The sequence below is a fragment of the Rousettus aegyptiacus genome, unplaced genomic scaffold (genome assembly GCF_014176215.1).
Source record: "Rousettus aegyptiacus isolate mRouAeg1 unplaced genomic scaffold, mRouAeg1.p scaffold_m13_p_7, whole genome shotgun sequence".
Lineage (NCBI taxonomy): Eukaryota > Metazoa > Chordata > Mammalia > Chiroptera > Pteropodidae > Rousettus > Rousettus aegyptiacus.
The window spans coordinates 100,015,830-100,028,201 of NW_023416310.1; the positions used below are offsets into that span (position 1 = coordinate 100,015,830).

Sequence of the window (12,372 nt, forward strand, 5' to 3'; positions counted from 1 at the left end):
TATTGTACAACTGAACTGGTTTCTTCAGTACTTTGCAAGCATTAAGTAGCATTATGTTTTTTCCCCTCTAATTTAGTAGATAGAAAATACCATCCTACGCATATTTTCAAATGCATTCTTCTAGTCTCTAGGCAGATGAGTATTTTTGTGTGAACTTAGCCCGCCCACAGCAACGCTACACCACAGCACCACGATCCTTCAGCATATCCAAACTGGAGCCTTGATCTTTTCTATGTTGATATGTTGATGGCACTTGTGTAATATAGAACTTTTGACCCATTTGTGGCCTCGTTAGTGGTGTGTCATGACTGTAGGTCATCTTGCTTTCATAAGACAGTCCTAGTAGCAAGGTTTGACAGTGTCAATGAGAACAAGGACTAGCTACAACACTATTTAGAAGAGTCCGGTGGATGATGAGCACCTAAAGTAAGGCAATGGCCACGCTCACAAAAGGAAGGAATCTCTGTAACTATTATATTGGAGGTGAAAACAGGACTTTGCAATCTAGGGCACAAGTTCAACCCAGAAGCTTCTGTGAGAGTCTGGCCTACCAACCACAAGATAAATGGCTTTACACATATTACTAATTGTCCTAAAAGAGACTTCGTTTAGGTGAGGAAGGGAATTGGAGGCCATTTAGGAGCCTGGAGGACTTCGTGGTAGAATGGGGCAGCACAGAGCCCTGGGCCCACATGGATGAGGAGACAGAGCGGGGGCGGACAAGGAGAGAAGAATCAGGACTTGAGATGAGATGCTCAAATAGAACAGTTTTCTCACACTAAATGCCAGCCCCGTCCCCGCTCTCTGCATGCATACCACAGCCTCAATCATGTTTTCTCCATTTTACTGATGAAGGAGGGAGAGCAAGTCATGGAAAACTAAACAGCTGGTAAGAAGCAGGGCAGGACTCCAGCTTCACTCCTAGTCCCAAAGGCTGTTTTTAACGACCACACTGTGCTGGAACCAGCAGGGCCAAAACAAGCTCTCCCTGCCCAGCAGGCTGCCAGAGAAATTCCCAAAGGGAAGAAGTAAACCCACAGAGCAGGCACTCTTGCTCAAGTCCACAAGTCCTGTGCATGAAGGCAGAGCAGCACCAGAAACTCGAGGAGGGCATGTGACGGTGTTAACTACCACAGCCGAGTCCTTCAGACATACTTAACCTCTCGCGGGGTCCTCAACTACTCCTTTTCATCCAGCTTCTCCAAATTATTTTCAGTGGATTCAAAATGACACTTGATTTTCTAATAAGGATCCTCATTCAATGGTCAAAAAGCAGCTGTTAAAATGTTCACTAATTTGGAAGCTGCTTTCAGTAACTACCAGGCTGAAATTTAGTGAAATTAAGACCCATTAGGGAGGATTTATAAAGACAAAGTTCCAACAACCAAATCCATTAGCACCAGTTACACATCTTTAGCTGATTACAGATCGCTTCCCAGAGAAAACCGACAGTGTACTATGAAGGTACAGGGCATATACATGTATTTGCTGTTCTTTTATAATTGTAATTGGTTATTACATTTATAAACAGGGCACACATATCCTGAAGGTTCTTTACACGGTTGTTAAAGACTTCTTCCTGAAATAATTGAATCCCTCCCAGATAATCAAACAATGCAAGTTTTCTGCTGGAAAACAGGCCTTACAACATGATTTAGAAACAAGACCCCATGCAGAATACTGGGTAGAATCATGAATTCTACAGTGAGACAGACTGGGGGTCACCTTAGACAATCACTTAACCTGCCTTTTCCTTCATCTTTAAAGTGGGGTAATAATACCTACCTTACGAAGTTCTGATACATAGTAAGTATTGGATAAGTGTGGGCTACTGGTACCTTACGAATGTTATCTCTCAGGGATTATTCTGATCTGTAGCAGGTACTAGTTAGGGAACTGACTACATATTATCTGGGTGGCAGGCAAAGCACAGGCCATCCAAGTTGTAATATTCTATTACTAGAAAAAAAATTATTTCTAACCTTAATCTCTTCTGTCAGAATTATTTATTAAAATTTTATAATATTATACATGCATACATATGTACTAAGTGAAGAAACAGGTACAACTGGTAGGAATTTGCTTTGTGACTCTCTGGGATAAGAAATCAAACATCTTAACTGCTACTTGGTACAGATGAAACTCTGGAGAGTGTCTGGGTGGTTCATATCCTGATTGTTCACATCCTGATTGTGTTAGACAAGTTACTTAGCCTCTCCGGGCCTTACTTAATTAATACATGAACGTCACTTAGAAAAATGTCTGGTGCATCATAAATGCTCAATAAATGTGGGCTTTCATCATTTTAAAATTTTTCTAAATCATGTGAAACCTGGCCCAGTTCTACCAGCAGAAAATTCTGTCCCAGTTACTCTGGGGCATGCTCCTCTGTGCCACACTACGACACTGCCGACTCACCTGTGTACCCAAAGAAGGGCTAATGGCTTGCGCCCCACTGCTGGTGGACACTTGATGCTCCTAACATGCACTGATCACTACCATCTGTACCAAGCTGTTATTCCATCTTATTCATTCAACAGTTTGGTTTTGTTTACTATAGTAGGATACTATAGTCGGTGCTGGGGATATAATAGTGAAAACGAAACAGACAAGAATCCATTGCCTATTGAAACTTCCAATGAACCAAGATCTCTGGGCTGGACTGGTGCTGGGACCCGCTCCTTCCACAATTTGGATAGATGAATCCCCCCGCCCCCAGCACTCTGGAATGACCCCAATTTGGGATCCTTATACCTCCGGGGCAGAGAGTTCAAGTGGAATCGGATGTCTACACCCCACGGAAACTCCCAAAGTGCCTTACTTCCCCCAGTCTCAGAAAGTGTCTTCCATCGCCAAGTACTCTCCTCCAGTCCCTCCCCTTCACTGGGCCTTTATCTCTAAAAAACTGCCAACATGTGGTCTTCAGACCCATCCCTAAAATCCCCAGAAACAATGAACCTCTTCCTGAGCCAGGACCACCTGGCTCACAGAGCCCTCCTGGCCAACTCTTTAGGAGATAGAAGGCAAATCACTACTCTTTCTCCCCTGATGAAACTCCCCCAAAAAAACAAGACAGACTCATCTCCCAGGCAGGTTATTCAGACTCCCAGTGATGCAGATGGGGTCAAAGGAGGAGGCATCTATGGCTGAGAGGGTGGTAGGCAGAATCTGGTCTACAGAGCTGTCAGACAGAAGGAAGACACGGGGTCTGATGACCAGAGGAAATAGACAATTTTGAAAGCAACTGCAAAAGAGTTCAGAAGCCCTATTTTAGATGGTCTGAAGGGAAGAAGACCAAGAACACAGGAGAGAGCCAGCTGTGATTAGGAGGGATACTTCTTCCCCTGTGAAGGAACAGGAGCAGAGGCATCAAGATCAGAGAACAGGAGCATCATGGCAAAGAAGAGGTGAGGACTGAGGAAAGAGCTCTTGGCTCTTGCCCAACCACCCCATGGAGGAAAAGACAAGATGGAGTGCTGGGGACTGAGAACTGAAGAGAAAAGTTCAACTTATCTTTTGGTGCATAAAACTTAGTAACTTCAAAAAAAATCATTCTATTTGGTTACAATTCCATGGGTCAGCAAATCAGGCAGGACTCACGTGGGAAGTTCTTATGTGCTACAATGCATTAGCTGGAGTCATTTGCTCAGTTATATTCATTTGGTGGTTGGGCTGGAATGGAAGATACCAGGCGGCTTCATTTAATTTCTGGCACCTTGATGTTTCTTCATATGATGTGTCTGTCTGTCTCTGTCTCTCTCCTTCTCCCGCTTTCTCTCTCTACCCCTCCCGCTCTCTGTGCCCATGGCTACATTGGGCTTCGTGATAGCATAGTAGTCTCGGGGGTTGACCTCTTAAAAGACAGTTGCCTTCCAAAAGGGAACTTCTCCAGGAGTGAATGTAGATGCTGACGATCTCTAAGGCCCAGTCTTGGAAAGCCTTGCAGTATCACTTTTGCCACATTCTATTGATTAAAACAGATCACTGAGAGCTAGCCCAGCTTCAAAGGCAACAGAAACAGACCTCATCTCTGGAAGTGGGAGAGTAGAGGTCACACTGGAGTATTTGAGATGGGAGATACTATTGCCACCATCTTTGGAAATGACATCTACACCAGGAAGAAAGAAGGTTCCTATTTGTGAGGGTGCATTTCAGAGTTCTGGAAATGAGCTGGAAGATCCATTCATTAAACAAGTATTTACTGAGTGCCTACTACTGTATACTGGACACTCTTCTAGGTACGATAGATAGAATGCAATAAAAAAAAAAAAAGTCCTTGCTTTTATGGAGCTTACTTTCTAGTACAGTGATAAGACAATATACGCATAGCATAAAGTCTGGTAGTTACTAAGTGATATAAAAAGAAAAATAAAGCAGGGTAAAAGGACAGAAAGGGACTGAGTGGTGGGCAGAGGGAAGATTTCTATTTTGGTCAGGATGGTCGAGAAAGACCTTGCTCTGTTTCAGGAGTAGTGAGAAGGCCAGTGGGACTAAATCGTAGTGAGCAAAGAGGAGAGTAGCAGGATGTGAAGTAGACAAGAACCATATTATCCAAAGGTTTACAGACACAGGAGGAAATGTGGTGTTGTTGTTTTTTCCCCTAAGCATAGTGGGCATCTATTGGTCTGGTATCTTGTCCAGCTGAAGAGGGTTCAGGTCTTAGCAGACACCCATCCTCGCTAGCCAAATAATGCCCCTTCCCTGCTCTTGGGGAAATGAGGAGAGGGGAGACTACATAATCCATTATCCTCATATCCTCTGATTCATCCTCAGGTCACCAGGCTTCCCCTCTGGATTATCAGAGCTTGAGAGTAGTGTTTGACATTATAGTGACTTGAAGCTGCCCAATTCTGGTCTGGAAAAAAAATTTAAAAAGAATTCTACATAGCTCCAGATGGCTTTGCAAATTAAATTAAATGCACAACTGGCCCAATCATAATTACACTATTGATCATTAACATTTAAAGAGATTGCAACAGAATCCTGGACATAGCAATAAATTATCATTGTCTACTGGGCAGGTTGCATGAATCAGGTGCCCCTGGAGCCTTTTGAGACAGTCTGATGCTGTTATTTAAATGATGTTGTTCTGCTCTTTGATAAGTGAGAGAACAGTGGAGACAGAAGTAGAGGCAAGTGTGTGAGCACACACAAGCTACACTATGTGTATCTGGCCCAGATATCTAAAAATAAAAGTCTGTCACAACTCCCCCTAGCTCCTAAGGCGACTTGCTTTTCCAAGTTATGTTTAGTCTCCATCTTAGCATGACGCAAGACCCCTGAAGGGCTCCCATTTGTCATCACTCCCCAATGGGCCATCTACCCTGAGCCACCTGCACCCTCCTGACACACTAGGTTCCAACGCATCACTAATAACAATGACGACAATTTATTAAGTGCTTAATCAGCACCCTTCGCCATGCTAAGTACTCTGAATGCATTCATTCAGTGCACCATCAATACTGGCATCCCACTTTACAGACGAAATAGATCCAACTCAGAAGCAGAGCTAAGATTTAAACCAAAATCTGACTCTCCAGCTTAAACTCTACGCACCACCTTTTCCTCATCATACCCTTCCTGACTGTCTCAGTATCCTGATTATAGCCTTCATGGCTCAACTCAAGAGTCTATCCTCCAGGAAGTCTCTCCTCACTGTCATTCCCACATCCTCTCTTGGGTTGGATGCCAATTCTATTATTTTATGACACCCTGCACTACCCCCATGTCATTGATTGAACTACACTGAATTTGCCTGTTTACCTATCTGTCTCCCTGACAAGACTTTAAGGGCCATGAAAGCCAGGACATTATTTTCAACCTTTGCATTCCTGGTGTCTGGCTCACAAGATATTTACTGAATGGATGGATAGGTGAATGGATAGGTGAAGAGAGAGATGATAAGACAGATGACAGATAATAGGTAGGTAGGTCAGTAGGTTGGTAGATGTAAATTTACATATACACAAATGTAACCTTAATATATCACAATAACTTTTAAGACTCAGTTTCTACTTCTTTTTCTTTTTTCACTGTTTTTTATTTTATTTTATTTTATTTTTTAATGCCTACAGCACCTGGTCTTCCTAGGTGGTCTCCCATACAAGTACTAACCAGACTCGACCCTGCTTAGCTTCCAAGATCAGACGAGATCGGGCATGTTCAGGGTGCCATGGCCGTAGACTCAGTTTCTACTTCTGAAGGATACAAACATCCTGAGATAAAAACCCAGCATTGAAATTATGACCAAAGTTAACTCAACCCATCAAGAAATTTTCTGTACATATGACTTGAGGGTTGGCACCTGAATAACAAAGAGACTACTGCCTCTTCAAATACCAAACCTAAGTGTCAAAGGAATCTTTGCATTGGTTGTTTAATATTCATACCCCTCATTTAACATCTAAGAACAGGAAGCCAGCAGTCACCTGCATGACCAGAATGTGCCTTCTCCAGAAATAAATGCTACATGTTTCCCCGTGTTTGAGGTGTGATGAATTTCCACATTTCCCAGAGAAGTGAAAGAAACCAATACCTACTAAGTGTGTAGATAAGGTATATGTCAGGCTCTCTAAGTAACAATGTCCCTTTAAAAATCAGAGGGTAGAAATGGGCAGTGTGACATATGGAATTAAGAGACCCCTTAAAAGTTTTCTAGATGCGAAAAATTATGTTAGCTGTTGGGGATGGGGGCTGTTCATCGTAGACGCTCCATATTGCTTGTATAGGGCCCAAAACCTCATGAAAAACTACTTGGACCTTGTCTACACTGGGTTTAACTTTTTTGGTCAGGTTGATGCTGGGAGGTGGAAGAGCAAAAATAAGGTTGATTTTTAAGGAAATTCTGATAGAAAAATTCCCAGAAGTGGGGAGAAGTCTGGCCAAGACTTGAATGAGGGGGAAGAGTAAGGGTTATGAGCTCAGTGGAAGGTTGTCCTTAGACCCTCCCCAACCTCTCTACAAGCCAAGATGAGCTGTGCATAGGAAGCTAAGAACAGTGGCTCAGGATTTAAGACCTTTCTCCAGCAGCTTTTGGGAGGCTAACTTGTATAGTCAAATAGGTAAAATGAAATAAGACTAGTAATCTTCCACTCAGAATCATCAAAAGCAGAACCATGGAGAGCCTGAACTCTGAGTAAAAGGAACTGTGGAAGGCACTACTTCACCTGGGTATCATTTCCAGCAACTCTGTTGGGGTACTTCCCTCTAGGAAAGACAAACATAAGAAGAGACAGGTGCTTCTGGGGTGAACAGATGGAGATCTGGAGATAAGCACGATGGAGAACAAGTGGCCATCTTTGCCAAGAAAGTAGATGTCCCACATACCAAGGAGGCATTCAAGGTCTTGAGGAATGCAGCACCCACTACCATGTGGGAGCCCACCAGCCCAGCAGCAGAATTTCAGGATAAAGTCAGCAACAGAGAGGAGAGCATAGGGCAGAGAGCTAGATGTACTCCACAGTGGCATGGACCAGTCCAGGAGGGTCCAATGCAAGCAGAACAACAGATCAGAGAGCTGGTGGTAAGGCAGCCAGATCAGGACTAGAGAGAGGCAATAGCAGCTGTGCCTGTGCAGTGGACCAGCTGCCTGGGATAGCTCAGAGAATATGTAGTGACTGGTAAAGTGACTTGCACAGGGTACTTGAATCAAGCAGAAATACTTGGGAGGAGGCCATCAAAAAATAGATAGATAGATAGATAGATAGATAGATAGATAATAACCTGCCATCCAGCCTGAATCGGCTCTGAAACATTAAAATCTTGGAATTAACAAGCTTCCAAAGGCAAAGTCCTCCATCATCTTGCTCATTGCTGTGTCTTCCATGCCTGAAGGTGCTTGGTGCACAGTATCAATAGGCATTTACTATCCATCTGGTGGATGGATGGATGCACATCTGCCAAGAGGCTAAGTCTGTACTCATAAGCTGCCAAGATCTAGAACAGCTAGGCCACACACATGCTATTTCTAATTCTTGAACCAATGACTACGTCATTATTTCAGCATTTATGTCTCCTATTATCAAAACACTGGTAAGAGTAACATTTTAAAAGTGTTGAGAAATCAAAAATTTAAATTAAAAAAGTGACACTGAATCTTGAGTATGTTTTAAATATAAAACTATATATGCAAATAAAAGCAACAAGTAAAAATAAAATAGCAAAATATATATTACACATACATCAACATTATAACATAAATTTATAGAAAATGAAATTAATTTTAAAGTGTTATTTTATAATTACATAATAGTAAAATATAAAGTATGGTTTTAAAAAGTAAAGTATCAAATAGATCATTGCTAAGTTACGTGCACACTTCTCTGCAAGAAAAACTTGGAAATCATAAAAAGAAAGATATAAGTAAACTCCAAATATCTCCCTCTGATTCCTTTATCTGTCACTAACCTAATATTTTAATCAATAATTTGAGAATATTTTTTTAAAAATGTACGGTCACCCCACCCTACCATTTACCACTAGCTCCATCAGTCTAGGACCACAATTATTGTATCAGTTGGAAGCTGTGCTTTATACTTCAAGAAAGCATTTCCGGTCTCTCTGTCTTCTTTTATTTAAGTAAATATAGATGCAGACTTCCTCTATCAACATCAGTACTTTTTGATCCACGCTCTCCTTGTTGTTAAAGTCTTTTAACTAGAATAAGGATTATTTTTGCAAGAAAAACTTTGCTTTTATTGATAATCAAATTTCTTTCTCTACTTAAGAACCATGAAAGATACAGATACTCTGTCAGTAAGCATACCTTTGATTGTTTAAAAATTTTAATACATGATATAACTCTTTGGACAGGGCTTAAGATATAAGTGATTTCTATTTCTGATTCTTATTATAAAAATAAACGATTACATCAACAATAACAACGACAACAACAAAAACAAACAGTATTTTGTCACTTAAAAATTGAACCATAAAGCAAAAACTGGAACTGTATTTTCTGAACCCTTGAAACCTCCTTTGAGTTAGTCATGGTCATTTTATAGATGGAGAAACTGAGGCCGGGGAAATTAATCTACTCTGTCCCTCATCAGTCATAGAGCCGAGACTGGCACCCAGACGGGCTGACCCCAGGGCCTGTGCGTATTCTACAACCCCATGAATCTTCACACTCAAGGGACAGCACTGCCACTGGGAAAGTCTGCAGAGTTATGGATCTGTGTCAAGTGGGATTTGACAAGAGGCTGGAGATCTTAATAGGTCCTTCAAAAAAGAGTGTTTTTGGCTGGCGTCTGTACTCTTCAAAGCTATAAATCTGGGCTTAACTGTCCTCCACATTAACTTGGTTCCTGGCAAAATGGTGACCAGGCATTAAAGCCACTGCTGAATCAGTTGCTACTACTCTTATCTGCATGTAGGAGAGAGAACTTAGGATTTCATCTTTAGAATGATGACTCACTCCTTTAACAGAAACGGAAGTTGTCGAGGAAACTGGCTTTGAGTGCTTCCCCTTGTATGCTCCTGACTTTTATCTCCACTGGAACTTGGCTGGCCCACAAGCAGAAGCACAGAGAAATGAGAGTTCTGACAGCATCTTAAAACTGAGGTCTCCTGGCCTCTGTGGGCTTGGAGAAATCACTGTGGTCCCTCATGATTTGGCTTGTCTGTCTGATTTTTAAACTACCTTGTGGAAATACAGGATAATAGTTCAAAATTTGTCTTTGAAGTCACATTGACCTATATTCAAGTCCAGAACCTCTCATGATCACCCTTGTGATTATAGGTGACTTACTTAACTTCTTTATGTCTCAGGCTTCCATATTTAAATTAGGGATATAATAATACCCATCTCAATGAACTGATGTGAGAGTTTAAAAATGCGGTGTCTGTTAAACACAGAATCTGATGCAGAATAACTATTAGCTATTCTTTATAAAGATAATAATCATTATTAAATATTTTCTGGATTGATGTAAGTTTGCAGTGGTAATGGCATAAATTGAAATTAAACAATCTCCATCCAACCCAAAAGATAATCCTCAAATACTATTTTAGCCTCACATTTCAATCTTCTCCTCCACGAGAAGATCCTGGTTGAGTTTTCATCACCTTTCCCTGTCTGCTCTCTAGTAAAGATGTGAAGACAGTTAAGTGCTCATCAGAGCCTGTGTAACAGAGGATTTGCTAAATTTAGAAAATATTCTGGGGTGATGAGTCACAGAAATCATGGAGCAAATCTCTGAGGCTTTGGAAAAGTATACAATTTATCACTCAACAGATGTATACAGAGCACCTATTATGTGCAAAAGCTGCATACTTGGGAAGGCAAAGACAGTTGGTTTCCTTGAAGAGCTTAAAAACAGCAGAAGAGCTCTGTCAGGCTGGCCCAGAGACGCTTCTGGAAGTAACATCACGATGGCCACCCAAGAAGAATCCCAAGTTCAGTTCAAACTTGTATTGATTGGTGATGGTGGGACTGGAAAATCGACATTTGTGAAACATCATCTGACTGGTTAATTCGAGATGCACATAGCTACCTTGGGTGTCCAGGTACATCCCCTTGTGTTCCACACCAAGAGAGGACCTATCAAGTTCAATGCTGGTCAGGAGAAGTTTGGTAGACTGTGAGATGGCTATCACATTCAAGCCTTATGTGCTAGTATAATGTTTGATGTACCTTCAAGAGTTACTTATAAGAATGTGCCTAACTGGCATAGAGATCTGGTACAAGTACGTGAAAACATCCCCATTGCATTGTGTGGCAACAAAGTGGATATTAGGGACAGGAAGGTTAAGGCAATATTAATTGTCTTCCACCGAAAGAAGACTCTTTAGTACTATGACATTTCTGCCAAAAGCAACTACAACTTTGAGAAGCCCTTCCTTTGGCTTGCTAAAAAACTCATCGAAGACCCTGACTTGGAGTTTGCTGCCGTGCCTGCTCTCACCCCACCAGAGGATGTCATGGACCCAGCTTTGGCAGCACAGTATGAGCATGATCTAGAGGTTGGTCAGATGACCGTTCTGCTGGATGAGGATGACAAGCCGTGAGAAAGTGAAGCTGGAGCCCAGTGTCAGAAGTGTGGTTTCCTAGGTGGCCATCCTGTGATGTCAGTGGTGCAGGTGTTTGCCATTCTGTAATATAGCTAAGCAGAACATGTGCTTAATCTGGGATGCTGAAGCAGATGAATGGGCTTCGGAGTGAATGTGGTAGTTTAAAAACCCTTCGTTTTTTGAACCTGCATATTTAGCTCTTTGGGAACCCAGTTCTTTCCATATTGAGTGTCAAATATAAGACTGCTACAGTACATCACAATACTCAGTGGTGTAACCATGTTTGTTACTGTCATTCCTGTTCCTTTATGTTTAGAATCAGGATAAAGTTGTATTTCAAATATCTAAAGAAAAACGAAAAACAAAACCAAACAAAAAACAGCAGATGAGATCAGATGTAAACACAACAGTACAGCTATGCACAATCATGGCCATGAACCATGATTGCCAAGTGAGTGGACCACAGAATAAGACATAGATGAGTCCAAAACCTCTCAGGGAAGAAGGGTGTAGGGGGCGCCTAAAGGACCTGGTAGGACTTTAAGGTGGAAAGTTGGGTCTCAAAGGCTTATTATGATTTGAACCAGAGAGAAGCAGAATGAACCTTCCTTGAACATGGGCAGGGGGCTACATGGTCCATGTTTGGGAATATGCTCTGCTGTCCCTGGGAAACAGGGACAGAGAGCTGTCTTTGAGAAAGCAGAGCAAGCTAGTCATAGATGACATCAAATCTCCATGGGAGTGAACAGCCTTCAGATGTGCCCACCTTCTCTTGCCACTCATTAGACTTCCAAGATGATTCAGTGAGCAGCTGCCTGGCAGGACCCTTGGCTGTGAAAATAACTAAGAAGTATGCCAGGGTTGGTTGGGCTTGTGGGGGCACACTAGAAGAGGAGATAGGGGAGGAATAAATTACGTGAGAGACACCTGTATAGGCATCCAAATGGAAGCTCCCAGCAATGAAGGGGGTGTCTAAAAGACTTGGATTGTCAGAAAATGAAAAATTTTAAAGGTGGTTCTGTGAAAAGGTGAGGAGAGGGAAGCATTGTGCCAAGGCCATGCATATGAAACAAAGAATCAAAAATCCCCTTGAGCTGAGCTCCAATCCCTGGCCTCCTTCTAAGCTCAGTTCTTGGGTACCACTTCCAGATGATGGTATTTTTTTTTCCTGGTGAGAGCCTTAAAGTCCTAGCTCAACTGCCTTTGAGAATGAAGGAAGTTGGTCATTCAATCTCCTAGCACATCTTAGAGGTGAAAATAAATTCAGTGGAGACATGCATTCAGTCATGTACCTATTCATCAAGTTTCCAGGAAAGCAAGCAAATGTTAAGCTTCTTGTACCCGCATGCCTCTTCCAGATGT

At 42.0% G+C, this 12,372-nt stretch overlaps 1 protein-coding gene and 2 pseudogenes across 4 annotated transcripts in view; 2 read left to right on the plus strand and 1 right to left on the minus strand.

Annotated features, from left to right (window-relative positions):
- Positions 1-12,372, plus strand: part of TRPC7 (transient receptor potential cation channel subfamily C member 7) — a 124,191-nt gene that overhangs the window by 52,437 nt on the left and 59,382 nt on the right. The window lies entirely within an intron of this gene.
- LOC118605808 lies at positions 6,066-6,184 on the minus strand (annotated as a pseudogene).
- Positions 10,207-11,007, plus strand: LOC107506829 (annotated as a pseudogene).